Raw genomic sequence first — 13,958 nt, 5'->3', positions numbered from 1 at the left:
GCACATGTCTGTGCAATCGCTCTCCAAGCAGTAATAATCATCACAATATTACCTTTCACTCACAGCAGGTGCCTCCAAGGAGCTCCTGCACCAGAATTGTTTGGCGGGTGGAATACAGCCCTTTAATGCGCTCAGTGCATTGAGAAACAATTGAAACATAGCTGTGATGAGGGGTAACCATTTTATGACATGGCTATTGCATTATCTCTATTGTAATGGCATATCATTGGCTACCACTCATCAATAGGTTTTTATGGCATAGAGTGATCTAATAAATAGCGGCAGATGGAGTGTGAGTCTCCTTGGAGAATTGACTAATCCTACAACCTGTGGAACTGCTCTCTTTACATTTTTCCTCGGCTTTTCAGAGACCATAAATGAAAAAGACAGAGAAACTGACAGGAGGAAAGCAAGCTGCCAGAGCTTAGAGCTGTTCTTTTGTCTGTACTGTTCAGGAACTGAATCTTATTCAAATTCATAGTAATTTTTTTTCAAGCCAAGCCAACTCACATTGGGAATTGGAACTCTGCATAATGCTAGACGAGCTAACACAGTAAGTGGGTATTTATGCTCTCTACCACCCTCCAGAGAATTTTTTTCTTTCTAATTGTATTAGTCCGCTCAGGCTGCCATCACAAACTATCACTGAGTGGCATAAACAATAGAAATTTATTTTTTCTCAGTTTTGGAGGCTGGAAGTCTTAGATCAGGGTGCCAACATAGTCAAGTTCTGGTGAGGACGTTCTACTTGTCTTGCAGATGGCTGTCCTCTTGCTGTGTCCTCACAAGAGGGATAGGGGAGAGAGAGAAAGAGAGCTCGCTCTCTGATGCCTCTGTTTCTAAGGGCACTAATCTCATCATGAGGCCTTACTCTGAACACCTCACTGAAACCTAATTATCTTCCAAAGGGCCCATGTGCAAATATCATTAGATGAGGGGAGTGAGGCCTTCAACATATGAATGTTGGGAGCATAACTCAGCGCATAGCCCTAACATAATTTATGAATAGGAGCGCTTGAGGAACTTCTTAGTGGATTTCGCTGCTCCTCGCTAGGCCCGTACAATCTACTCTCAGTGGAGATAGAATTTTAAAGATACATAAGCTAGATTACATCACTTCCTTGTTCAAATCCTCCAGTAACTGCCATCACATCTAGAAAAATATACCATGGACTACAAGGGTCTGCATGATTCAGACCCTTCCTTCTTCTAGTTTCTCCTTTGCTTACTTCACTGCTAACATACCGGTCTCTAGGAATTCCTTAGGCACATCAAATGCACTTCACCTTGAGGGCCTTTGCAGTTGCTGTCCCCTTTATCTGGAGCACACTTTTTCAGATATTGATTGATTGATTGATTGGGGCAGGGTCTAGCCCTGTTGCTCAGGCTGGAGTGTAGTGGCATAAACATGGCTCACTGCGACCTCGACCTCCTGGGCTCATGTAATCCTCTGTTATCAGCCTCCTGAGTAGCTGGGACTACAGGTGCTGCACCCCCATGGTTGGTTAATTTTTTTTCTTTTTGGTGTAGATGGAGTCTCACCATGTGCCCAAGCTGGTCTTAAACTCCTGGCCTCAAGTGATCCTCCTGCCTTGGCCTCCCAAAGCACCGGGATTACAGATGTGAGCCACCATGCCCAGCCTGTCAACTTCTTAAAATCCTCCTTTTTCCCCAATTGTCTCTAACTATATGTTCTGGTCAACGTGACTACTCTATCTTCAAAAGACTTCATATGAAACTTTGTTGTTTTTTCTTTCTCTATATATTCCTAATAGCTAGAACAGTGCCTGATACATAGTAGGTACTGAATTAGCACTCTTTACAAAAAATAAAGAAAATACTATGCACAGCCCAGCGACTCCCGCATTTGTACTTCTAGTCCTCTCTCTGATTTCCAGGTCTGTATATTCCACTGACTACTTGGTTGTCCCCAACTGATTACTTCATAAACATCTCAAATGCAAAGTTTTCAAAACTGGTTAATCCATCTCATGAAACCTGAGTCTTTTTTCATGTTTCTCTTCACACAGTCTGGGAATGACTTTTAATTTCCCCCTTCCTCATCTCCCTATAACAACAAAATGCTAATTCTATCTCTAAAATACATCATGACTCTCTTCTTTGCCCCATCTCTACCAATGGCACTGTTGTCCAAAATACCACCGTTTCTTGCAACATCTTTCAACAGGTCTTTCCACTTTCATTTTTTACACACCCCTCCTTATCTGTTTTTGAAACAATAGCCAAAGTAATTCTGAGTATTTAATAGCAAGAGTGAAAGCTTATTGAGTTCTACCACATGCCCGTACTCTGTTGGTACTTGAAGATGACCAAACATGAATTTTGACCTTCTCAGAGATTAAAATGGAAATCTGTTCATGTACCTACCCTATATAAAAGTTATATTTTTTACAAAAAGCTGTATAAAAGCTAAAATGTTACGCCTCAAAGATGCTTCCCATGAAACACCTAGTTAAAAACTGAGTCGCGTCTAACACACTCTTCACAGCATTTACATTTGGTTTTATTATAGTTGGTAATTACAGATTTATCTGTAACTGCCTAAGAGTGGCCTCTGCCATCATCTGCTTACAATCTTGTAAGCTCTGTGTGCTCACAAGCCATGGTTTGTTTGTTTGTTTGTCTGTTTTTGAGACAGGGTCTCGCTTTGTCTCCGACTGAAGTGCAGTGGTGCCATCATAGCTCAGTGTAACCTCCGACTCCTGGGCTCAAGTGATCCTTCTGCCTCTGCCTACCAAGTAGCTGGGACTACAGGTATACAGGCATGCACCACCACACCTGGCTAATTTTTGTTGTTCTTGTTGTTAGCTTTGTTTCTTGTAGAGATGGCGGGTTGGCGGGGGTGGTCTCAATATTTTGCCCAGGCTGGTCTCGAGCTCCTGCCCTCAAGCAATCCTCCTGCCTCAGCCTCTCAAAGTGCTGGGATTACAGGGGAAGTTTGCATTTTTAACTGCCATATCTTCAAGGGGTAAGCCAACAACGAAGTACACAGTGGAAATCCAATAAATACTTACAATTATAGCCAAAAATGAGTGGGACACTCTCTGCCACCCCAAAAAGTTACCCAAGATCTAAGCTTTTAACTCTGGTACCTTGAAAATCTTAAAATAGAATGCTCCAACAAGCTACTACAAAATGTATAATATGCCCAGTAACTGAGAAAAGGGAAGCATGTTTCCCTTTTGAAATCTCAATGAAACCATGGCTTTCATTGAAATTGTTTAGTTTTCTGTTCAATAGTAAAAAAGAATCATATTTTCCTGTAAGGAACTTACTTGCATTTGATCATTATATGTCATCAATTGTTCATTTGCAAAGCACACCTTTTAAAACATCTATTCTTTAGGATAATCTGCCAATTTATTAATTGAAGTGTTGAGATTTTATTATCAAAGTGAAATGCTGCTACATAAAGTGGTGGGAAGACACATATTTTATCCAGTTACTAAGTTATTCTTAGCCAAAACTACTTTGCATATTTAATACAGGATTTTGACATGGATTTTTAAAGCCCAAAGTATCATACTGTCTTGTTTTAACAGCAATGTTGTTATTACTAACAACCACAAAAGGCCTGGCCTCTAAATACAGGTGTTTTTAATCAAAATACAAAGGATGCAGTAGAATCAGAATAGGAGACTAATTTGGGACCAAGCCTGAGGCAATTTGTTATAACTGAACTGATCAAATCAAGTTTAGGGTCCAAACAAAGAATATATCTCAATCTAGGTAAGAGGCCAACAACCTGTACAAGCCCCAAGTGCCAAGCTGGCCAATTTGCTCTTTTGCTGTAGAGCCCATGAGCTAAGAATGGTTTTACATTTTTAAACTGTTGAAAAGCAATCAATACAAAATACTTTGTGACATGTAAAAATTATATGAAATGCAAATTTCACACAGCCATGCCCATTCATTTACATGTTGTCTATGCCTAATTTTGTACTACAATGACAGAGTTAAGTAGTTGCAACAGACTTTCAAAGTTTTTTGACTCTAATTCTTAGTAATATACATTGAGAGCTGTATAGTCACATAGGTACATAGCTAACAAGTTTCACGAAACAATACTTACACTATTCTAATATGCTCTGCTGTGTTCTGCTCCATTCTGTTTCATTTAAATAATATTTTAAATGTTATTTCTGATTCTGATCCACTAATGATTGCTACTCACAGTTTGAAAAACATTCATTTGGATTTGTTTTCTCAATCCTGGTTGCATAATCATAAATAACCAAGGAAGTTCTTAAGGAATATGAAGCCCCACTCCAGACCAGTCTCCGGATACCTGAATGTTAGTCTTAAAAACCAGCAACCAGCAATCAGCCTCTCAGAGTGATCTTATTGGGCAGCCAAAGTTGAAAACTCATCCCCTTGCTACTCAAAGCCTGGTCCTCAGAGCAGCAGTCTCTATATCACCTGGGAGTTTGTTAGAAAGGCAGAATTTCAGGCCCCATTGTAGACCTACAGAATTAGCCCATGCTTCTTAGAAAGATCCCCAGGTTATTCATATCTACATACATTAAAGTGTGAGAAGCGCTGATCTGAACTAGGTAAAATTTTGATTAAGCACTGCAGCATGAAGGATTCTTCTTTGTGGGGGAAAGGAAAATGGACATACTTGCTTCTGGTTAGAATTGGATTCAAACCTGCAAGGGCAAAATGTGAAATGGCTAAAGATAAAATGTATCCAGAACCAAAAGCCATTTCATCTGTGTGTCATTTTCTACCTATAGGAGGTGATTCAGCTCTCAAAAAAGGGGATTCACACAGAACTGGGTTTCAGGAACATAGCAGGAGTGACCTTGAAGTGTCAAGCCACCCGACATCTGAGCCGGGTCTAAGGGTGTGTGAGTCCTTCCTCCCTCTCTCCTGCACCTCCAGGTGGATCCATTACTTGGTTTTCTCTAATCTCAACCTTTCCACCTGGGTCATAATCAGGCCAAATTCTAGGAATCGGAGTCTAGGCTCTGCTACTGTCTGTATGATCAGAAACATCCATGTTTTAGAAACCAAAGCGCTCTGGGGCATTTCATCCTAGTGAGATCAAAGGCAGAGTTTCTGAGTTTTTGCTGGTTGCTGAGTCCAAGGCTTCCCAGGGACACAGTGAGTCACAGAGGAGCCACGGAGGGGTGAGGTCTCCAGCAACCTACACAAACTCCTTGGCAACTGGAACCTTGGACGGAAAGTTTTCCTCTGTTATTTCCTCAGGCCTCTTCCACAGTTTAAACTATCTGTGTTCTCACAGCATTTCCAAATGCTGGTTTAACCTTCACTGCCTTGAGCAATTCTATTCGGTGCTGTTGTTAACTTTTTAAGTGCTGGTAAGAGACCACGGCATTTTGTTTAGATATTTGCTTTGTTTTGTTTTACTTTTGGTTTTGGTTGAGGGAGAAGATGTGAGAGTAGAGGTACTGGATTCAGACGGAGACACCGACAGAAATTTAATCAAGTAACTCTAGATCAAGACAAGAGTATTAGGAGCAATCTCTGTTTTTTAGTTCACAACTTTCTTCCAAACAAATAAACAATAAGAAAACCAGATCTAATTTTAAATGACCACATCTTAATCTGTCTAGAGAAGTTTCTACAATTTCTCTTTGATATAATTGCTCTTGCAGTCCCACTGCTAAGAGAGTGCCTTCCTAGGCAGTGGTTCATAAAGTGTGATGCACTGGCCAGGAGAAACCCTTCCACCTGGAAATGTGTTAGAATACCTGTTCTCAGGCTCCATCCAGACCTACTGAATCAGAAACTCTAGGGATGGAGTCCAGGTCTCCAGGTGATTCTGAGTCATGCTAAAATTTGAAGACCTCTGTTCTAGTAACAGTAGCTATAATTTAAACTGATCTTAAGGACATGTTAACTTGATTTGGAAAACAGCTGGTTACTACTCCTCAATATCTTTGGGAAAAAGTTGGGTTTATGAAAGCAGATTCTTAGCCTAAGCATAAGTAGATGAAGACCAACTTTTTAGGGCCACCGTAGCGCGTTTCTAATGAGAGCTTTGAAAATTGTATAAACATGACCAAGCCGTATTATTAATCCTCACACTTACCTAGTGGGTTGGTCACCTGTCGTTGAAGACGATGTACTCCGATGGAAATGAATCTGTCAGAAGGAAAAGAACATGTTGCTCTCATTTTGCAACTCAATTATAACTTCCAGTCAATAAACTAGATAAATTAATGTATATCTGGAAGGAATTAAAATGCCTTCAAACAACGTGAAGTTCACCCGTCAAGATTCATTTAGCAGAAAGAAATCTCTGTTCCTGCAACTAGTGCCTTAAAAGCTAAAGGATAAGTCAATATTCACACAAATACAAAGACTCATGCAGTGTATAAGATATGTTTGCCCAGTGAATCATAAAATATGGCCTAACAGAGATTTCCAAATAAACTGAAGGTCTAAAGTTGCTGCCCACTTCTCTGGGATAGCTGTAGCTCCTGAAAGAGATTATACCCAACCCCTATATAGGTGCTTAGTAGAAATATCTTGAGATCACACCAATGTGTTTTAAGGGTCGCTTAAAAAAAAACAAAACCCAAAACACCTAAATCCAAAGGAACTAGAGACCAATGATTTTCCATTTAGAAAGTTGTTTTTTTTTTTAAATAAAGGGTAAGTTTTGAGTAATGCTATGAACAAAAGAACCTACATGGTTTAATGGAAAAGTAGGAAAAGAGAATTTCAGGTGGAGTTTTTTTTATTCTTAAAACTTACATATTATCCATTCATAGATCTATTCGTTTGTTTATTCATTCCTTCTCTCCACATTTCTTCACACTCTGAGCTCTCCTTGCCTAAGGGATTGAAAATCATCATTAGTAATGAATATTCTGATGTATAACTATTGATTATCAAGGAAACAGAAAAGATTTGGCTATTCACAAGGTGTGTGACCTTGAACAAATTAAGTTTTCAGGAGTCTGTTCTTTTCATTTCTGCAACAAAATTATACCTTTTTTTTTTTTTTTTTAATGATTCTTGTGAGGAGACATCCTATACATTCCACCAATGTGATTTCCTCTCAGTGAAGTGGAACATAATGGAGAAACAGCTAACATTTATTTGGGTGTTTCATTTTGCTTTGTAAACAAGATTAATACACCAACTTTCTTTGTTCATTCTAGATTTTTCTAAAATTTCAAATGCCCAGAAAGAAGTTATTCCCTCACTCAACAGTCTCACTTTTTTTTTTTTTTTTTTTGAGATTGAATCTTGCTCCGTCGTCCAGGTTGGAGTGCAGTGGTGCAATCTCGGCTCACTGCAACCTCCACCTCTAGGGTTCAAGCAATTCTCCTGCCTCAGCCTCCGAGTAGCTGGGACTACAGGCATGCACCACCACACCAGGCTAATTTTTGTAGGTTTTTGGGGGTTTTTTTGTTTTGTTTTGTTTTTTGTTTTTTTAATAGAGACAGGGTTTCACCTTGTTGGTCAGGCTGGTCTTGAACTCCTGACCTCAGGTGATCCACCCATCTCAGCCTCCCAAAGTGCTGGGATTACAGGCGTGAGCCACTGTGCCTGGCAACAGTCTCACTTTTTTCAGTGTTTTTTACCAGCCACATTACTCCTATTAATCAAGCTAAATATGTCTTTGTTCTCTTTACAACCTGACAACTTCAAAGAATTTCACGATCCTACTGTCTCTTCCTTTGCAGCACCACCCTTGCCTTTTCTTTCCCCTTGCTTCATCCTCTTATGTCTGAATTATGCAATAATCTGTTACATAGTTTTCCTGCTTTCAGTATCTCCTTCTAGTCAATCTAGTCCTGACCGTGTAGCAGATAATTAGACAAGCTTTAGAACTTTACTGCATGGGTTTGACTGTTAGCTCTACCTCTTTATAGTAATATGAACTTGGCAAGTTTTTTCAACAGAAATAGCTCCCATTTCTTTGTCTGGAAAATGGAGATAATAAAAGTATCTATTTCACATATGGTTCTTTCGAAGATTCAATGATGGAGTAGATATAAAATAGTATCCAGTAAAAGCAAGCATGATATAAAATGTTAGCTGTTATTGTTTTACTCACTGATGAGTTAATCTTACTAAGGCATATTGTATCATGTCATTACCCACTCAAAAATCCAGAATGACTTTCCAAGGCCAACAAGTTAGAGCAGAATGTTCATAAATGGCTGATGACTTTATTAAAGAACAGGTATTCCAGAAATTCCTTAGTGCCCTTACCTTAAGCAACCATGTACACTAGAGCAGAAAGGGAAGCTAATATTCGCACCCAAATACAGGGGAAAAATAGATAAATCAAGAAGACCTTATAATTCAGACTGGAGGATCACATGCTAGACATCCTCTCCATTTCTTGTGAATGTGGTGTCATCTTCTCCCCCACGGGACCATTGCTTAAACCTCTGAATTTCCCAGTTCTAAACCCCCTTGTTCCTTCCCCCCATCACAACCTTGTATATGGTCATTTTTTTTGTACTTCTCCTACTTCCAAAGAATTTCAGACATCTTACAAATATATGTATAGCAGGAGAAAAATAAACATATAACACCATGTTAAATATAATTAAATTTAAAACTGGAGCAAAATGAGCCGTCTTAAAATCTGGAGTGTTCAAACCAATTTGTCCCGTGTGTGTTTGAATTAGACCCATAAAATGCATCCATCATCTATCTATGAAATTGGGGACAACAAGGTCCTTCTTCCTCACCCATTCCAAGGTCGATACCCAACACCCTGTAACAAAAAAGTTGACAAGAGAAAAGCATAACACATTTATTTAAAGGATTAATAACAAATGAGTATGCCCAAACCAAATTTACACACAAATTACAATTCAAACAAATATTTTCTTCTGCTAACCTGAAGTTGGAAAGGAAAGGATAAAGATAAATTTTTACCTTCCACTTTCCCTTCACGGGCACTATAGGCAGAGATCCCGAAATACTGACCTTGGTAAAAACATTTTTTTTTTAACCTTTTTTCCGGCTTTTTGTCAGTTGTCCCAGGATCTCAACTGCAGGCTCCGGAGTGAGTCAAGTGCCTCAGCCACTCCATGTTGGTTGCCAGAAACCATAGAGGTAGAAAGTGAGAAGGTAATACCTTTTAAAGTCATGGCTGACACTTCAATACAGAAGACAAGTTAGCAAAAGAAAAGCATAACAAATGTATTCAATTAAAGTTTTATGTGATAAGGAGCCTTCAGAAATCAAGACCTAAAGACACAGGGAAAACTGTGTACTTTTATGTTTAGGTTCAATGAAGAATGGACAACCATGTAGAAATGTAATTGGACAAAAAGGTTATGATCTAATGGTCATAAACTAGGGGAACTTATGAAGTCCTGTTTAATCAGACTCTTTTTGGCCCCTCTGTTTGGCATTCTTTCCTCTGGGTATAGGGCAGGATACTTGTCACACGAGGGTCTTCAGGAGAAAAGGGAAAAGGGCAAAGAGTGACACTTACAGGTATTATGAATTGCTTTGGGATGAGGAGTTCTAGTTTCTATGATCTGCTCAGAGGGGAAGTGGGAAAGCAGAAAGGAGGGTTGGAGAAGGTCAGGGAGGACTTCTTGCCTCTGAAGCCTTTCCAGTCTCCTTCAGTTCCAACTACTCAGCATACCAAAGTGCCATATTTTGGGGTATTGTGTTCTAAGCCCCAGCACTATCTATCTATCACTGATCTCTCTCTCTCTATGTTTCTACATCTCTATCTGTCTATACATAAATTAGGCAGGCAACTGACTCATGGGTGGGAGATGGAGATTGTCAGTTTTGACATCTGATAATCAACAGTAAAGTGTTGTTATATTCAGATACTCAGTGTTCTTCTAAAAGGTAAATCCATTGTTCTAGTAAAACTTGGAGAATTTGGGGGAAAAACTGACACTTTTATTCCAAAATAAACTTCGAAGTTTTTCAAAATAAAACTAAATGTCTTTAAATAAATGTTGAAATAGTGGGAAAAACTGTAGGTATTTTTAAATAATCTTCTGGAGGATTCACAAAAATATAGCTATGTGGAAAGCCTACATCTCAGTTTCATAGAAATAAATACATGATGAGCTTTGAAACAGATTAGTGGAGACTTAGAATGTAAGATTATTTTTCAAGAAACTTGAATAAATTTACTTCTCAGTATAAAAAAGAAAGTGAACAATATCCTTGCCACATTCCAATATAATAAAAAATATGAGGACTAGAGAAGAACTGTTTCAAATATTGATGTATATGTGGGTTGGCCACACGTCCTGTTTTACCCTGGATAGTCCATGTTTGCATGTGTGGTCCTGTTGTGATTGTTTTTAATGCCTCCTTTCATTCTTCACAATAATGTTCATCCTATGTACATAAAATTAGATGAAGGATGTTTTATATGTTGACTAACTAAAATTGTCTGATTTGCAAAAGTAGAGCTCTAACTGAAACTACTTGTTCGTTTGGAAACAAACCAAACAACCTTCTAAATGAGTGTTGCTTCTAGGAGGTGTGAGGACTTCCCAAACTTTTTTTTACATATAATGATAAAAATTCTGGCTGGATTTAGAAATTTCAGTGTTTGCTAGGGATTACCATTTCATTCTTTCCATCTGATAAACCACCTCTAACTGACCTCTGGGAAGGGCTAGGATTTCTGGCAGGGGCGCAGGGCAGCTGAGAACATGAGGCTAAACAAAACTCTATTAAAAGTAGGGATTAAGGGGAGGATATTAATCTCATGCAAGTTCTCTTGACAAATCCTAAAGAGACTAATATAATCATAGGTCACAAACCAACTGTGAAGATTAATTAAACCCTTAGGTTAATTCTCCCGATTCACTTCCCCGATTTTCTATAAAAAGTATTTCCAAGTCCTTATAACTTTAAGCTCTTTCCCATTCATGAGTTCTTTAGAAAAGCAGTAGAGACTTCTGGGGTGTTCCAGGGAGAGATCTTACAGGCAGCCAACAGAGTCCAAGACTTCAGTGGAATATTGCCAACTTGCAAATATTAAGAAGAAACTACCCATGACTCTTTAGACAGGTGTCTCCAGAGATAGCTTTAGTTTGTACCATCAGGTCATCTCTGTGATTTTTTTCCCCATGAAACTGCATTAGAAAACTATCAAAATAGACAAGAAAGGTATGATTTTTTTTTAAAAAATCAAGGTCTCGAGCTCATTTAGGGGAACACTATCATCACTTTCAGGTTAGACATTCCGTATACTTTAATGAATGATGTAAGTGAGTATATGAGATGACACATGAAAACATTCTTTGTAAAGGGGTTATATAAATGGAAGGCATTATTATGGTTATCACTTCACCAGTCTGAATCCTTCAGATTCCTTGGGGCGCTTGGCCACAGGATAGTACAATGTTTAGAGCTGAATTGCAGCTAGGCCGTTTGGAATCCCAAAGGTGAAGTTTACCAACTTCCTCTTCAAGTAAGTGGGCGGGCAGTGGGGCAAGTGTTGTTGCAAAGCTAATGTGTTCATTTCTTCCTCCTTCCCAAACTTGTTTTGACACTCAGGTGAGCCACCCAACTTATGAAGACAGTAGTTTGGGTCAGGAATAAATCCTTGTTCTGGATTTTTTTTTTTCCCCGTCTTTGAACAGCAGCTTCAAGCTGACTCAGGGTTTACTTGTCTTTTCTTGAGTTCAACATTTATGCTTCTAAGAATGCATTTCTTATTCCTGAAACTCAAAGAGGCAAATGAAAGGGAAAGAATAATCAAGAAAAAAAAATAGAAAAAACCATGAAGGTGGAACAGAAAGAAAGCTAGAAAAGAAACAAAAGGAAAAGATTGAAGTGGAAATCACTTTTGGGCAATGGTCTTATTTTTTTCTTGGTTTCAGTTTCCTCTTCTGTAACACAGAGATAATATTGATTTCTTTTATAGTAAATAGCTTTTAGGAAAGTTAGTGGAGCCAGGTGTGGTGGCTCATGCCAACAATCCCAGCACTTTGGGAGGCTGAGGCAGGCAGATGATCACTTGAGGCCAGGAGTTCAAGACCAGCCTGGCCAACATGGTGAAACCTTGTCTCTACTAAAATACAAAAAAATTAGCTGGCTGTTTTGGCGCCTGCCTGTAATCCCAGCTTCTCAGGAGGCTGAGGCAGGAGAATCCCTTGAACCCTGGAGGCAGAGGTTTTTCCAAGAAAATGACGTGATTCAACAAATAATTCAGTATCTTTTGCAATGGAAATAATTTGAAAGTAGCCAGAGATGCCTCTTAGGTTACGACTAATCTCACTGAAGAGTCATGCCCTGAGTCCCAAGGGTTGTTTGATGCCAAGCCTGAACAGCTGTTACCTGGATTGTGGACTCAGCTGGTTTGATTTTGGATAGTGTGAGAGGCAATAACTAGAAAAGACAGATCATAAAAGACCTTAAGAAATACTCTTCAATTATAGGTGTGGTGTTTTCAAGTCACCCTGTTTTTCACTGAACTCAGCTCCACCCAGAGGCGAGAGGAGTCAGTAGCCAGTCAGAGAGAAACCACTTTGTAAAGCTCTACAAATAGAGAAATAAGGAAGGAGGAAGCTGGAAGAGGAAGCTTTACCCTGGGGTACATTGTTTGTATGAAACAGGCAACCATCTAGTCTTAAGCTCAGCGAGCAAACTCCAAGAAAGTTTGTAACCCAGGTCCTCCCTTTCGGCGAATCTCTGAGGAGGCCTCTCTGGTCTCTTGAATGCCTGTTCCTACCCAAGCTGAGAGAAATTCTATGCCCCATTTAGTTACAATCTTAATTCTGAGATACAAGTGGCATCCAGGGCATCCTCTGTCAATCTAGGAAAAGAATGAGCAATAGGAAATATAATTTTCATATACCCAAACACATGCACCATGTGCCAAAGGATCAAGAAACACACATTTTTTTGCCTCCCTGGACTGTCACCTGGACGTCCTTGGCCTTGCATAGGGAACTGCTGTAATGTCAGAAGACTGTTTGGGAAGAGAACAAGTTATGGAAAAGACAACCAAAATTATCTAGTTCAGTAGAGCTTGTCCCTTGCTGTATATTAGAACCATCTGGAGAACCGTACAAAATACCAGTACCAAGCTCTACTCCAAAATATTCTGATTTAATCTTCTGGGTGGGGGTCAGGCAAAATTATTTTTTAAATTTCTCCAGGGTGATTCTAAAGTACAGTAAGAGCAGAGACACAAAGATTTATTTGTGTCCCTTTACTGTATAACAGTGTCTAACATGTAATAAGGCCCCCAAAATAATGGTTATAACAGGAAAGGATAGATGTGTTAATTAATTGATAAACATGTAAGTTAAACCTTTTTCTAGAAAGCTGGAAATATAAGCAAATATTCTGAGATATGAGCTTGATTTGCTCCTATACTTCACTTGGGTGAATTTTCTCAGTATTGTACAATGTGATCAATCACAATAAAAATAAAAATTGAGTACTGGCTCAAATGTAGACTCTGAAGATGCCATCAAAAAGGTGCGGTACTTCTAAAACTGCATGCACAAACTTTTTTATATTCCTCCCTTTAAGAGGTGGAGTCTAATTTCCTGCCCCTTGAGTGAGGGCTGGATTTAATGACTTGCTTCTAATCAATAGAATAAAGTGGAAGTTGTGGTGTGTAACTTCGGAGACTAAGTCACAAAAAGGTGCTGTGATTATTGCTCACTTTCTCTCTCTCTGTCTCTCTCTCTCTTTCTCTGTCTCTCCCTCTCTCTCTCTCTTTTTCTGTGTATGATCACTGACTCTGGGGAAAAGAGCTGACATACTGTGAGGATGTTCAGGTAGCCCTGTGGAGAATCCCACATTGGGATGAACTGAGACCTTCTGCCAACAGCAATCTGAGTGAGCCATCTTGGAAGCGGATCCTGTAGGCACAGTCAAGCCATCAGATGATTTCTCATGCGGTTGCAACCTTGGCTGACAGTTTGATCCAGCTAAGCCATTCCCAGATTCCTGACCCTCAGAAATTATGTGAATAATAAATGTTTGTTGTTTGA

At 39.2% G+C, this 13,958-nt stretch overlaps 1 long non-coding RNA gene across 3 annotated transcripts in view; it reads left to right on the top strand.

The window, feature by feature from the left end:
- LOC109026834 (uncharacterized) overlaps positions 1-13,958 on the top strand; it is a 131,178-nt gene extending 117,220 nt beyond the window's left edge. For 2 of the 3 annotated variants that reach the window (XR_008679709.2, XR_008679706.2), the window contains one exon: positions 1,531-2,638. This is a non-coding gene — a long non-coding RNA (uncharacterized lncRNA). Of the gene's footprint in view, positions 1-1,530; positions 2,639-2,659; positions 2,776-13,716 lie in introns of those variants that run through there. The other variant, XR_010133905.1, reaches the window with a different exon arrangement.

Source organism: Gorilla gorilla, chromosome 4 (genome assembly GCF_029281585.2).
Source record: "Gorilla gorilla gorilla isolate KB3781 chromosome 4, NHGRI_mGorGor1-v2.1_pri, whole genome shotgun sequence".
In the NCBI taxonomy this organism is placed as follows: domain Eukaryota; kingdom Metazoa; phylum Chordata; class Mammalia; order Primates; family Hominidae; genus Gorilla; species Gorilla gorilla.
The sequence above is the reverse complement of the archived record's forward strand: the minus strand, read 5'-3'. Positions and strand labels throughout refer to the sequence as shown.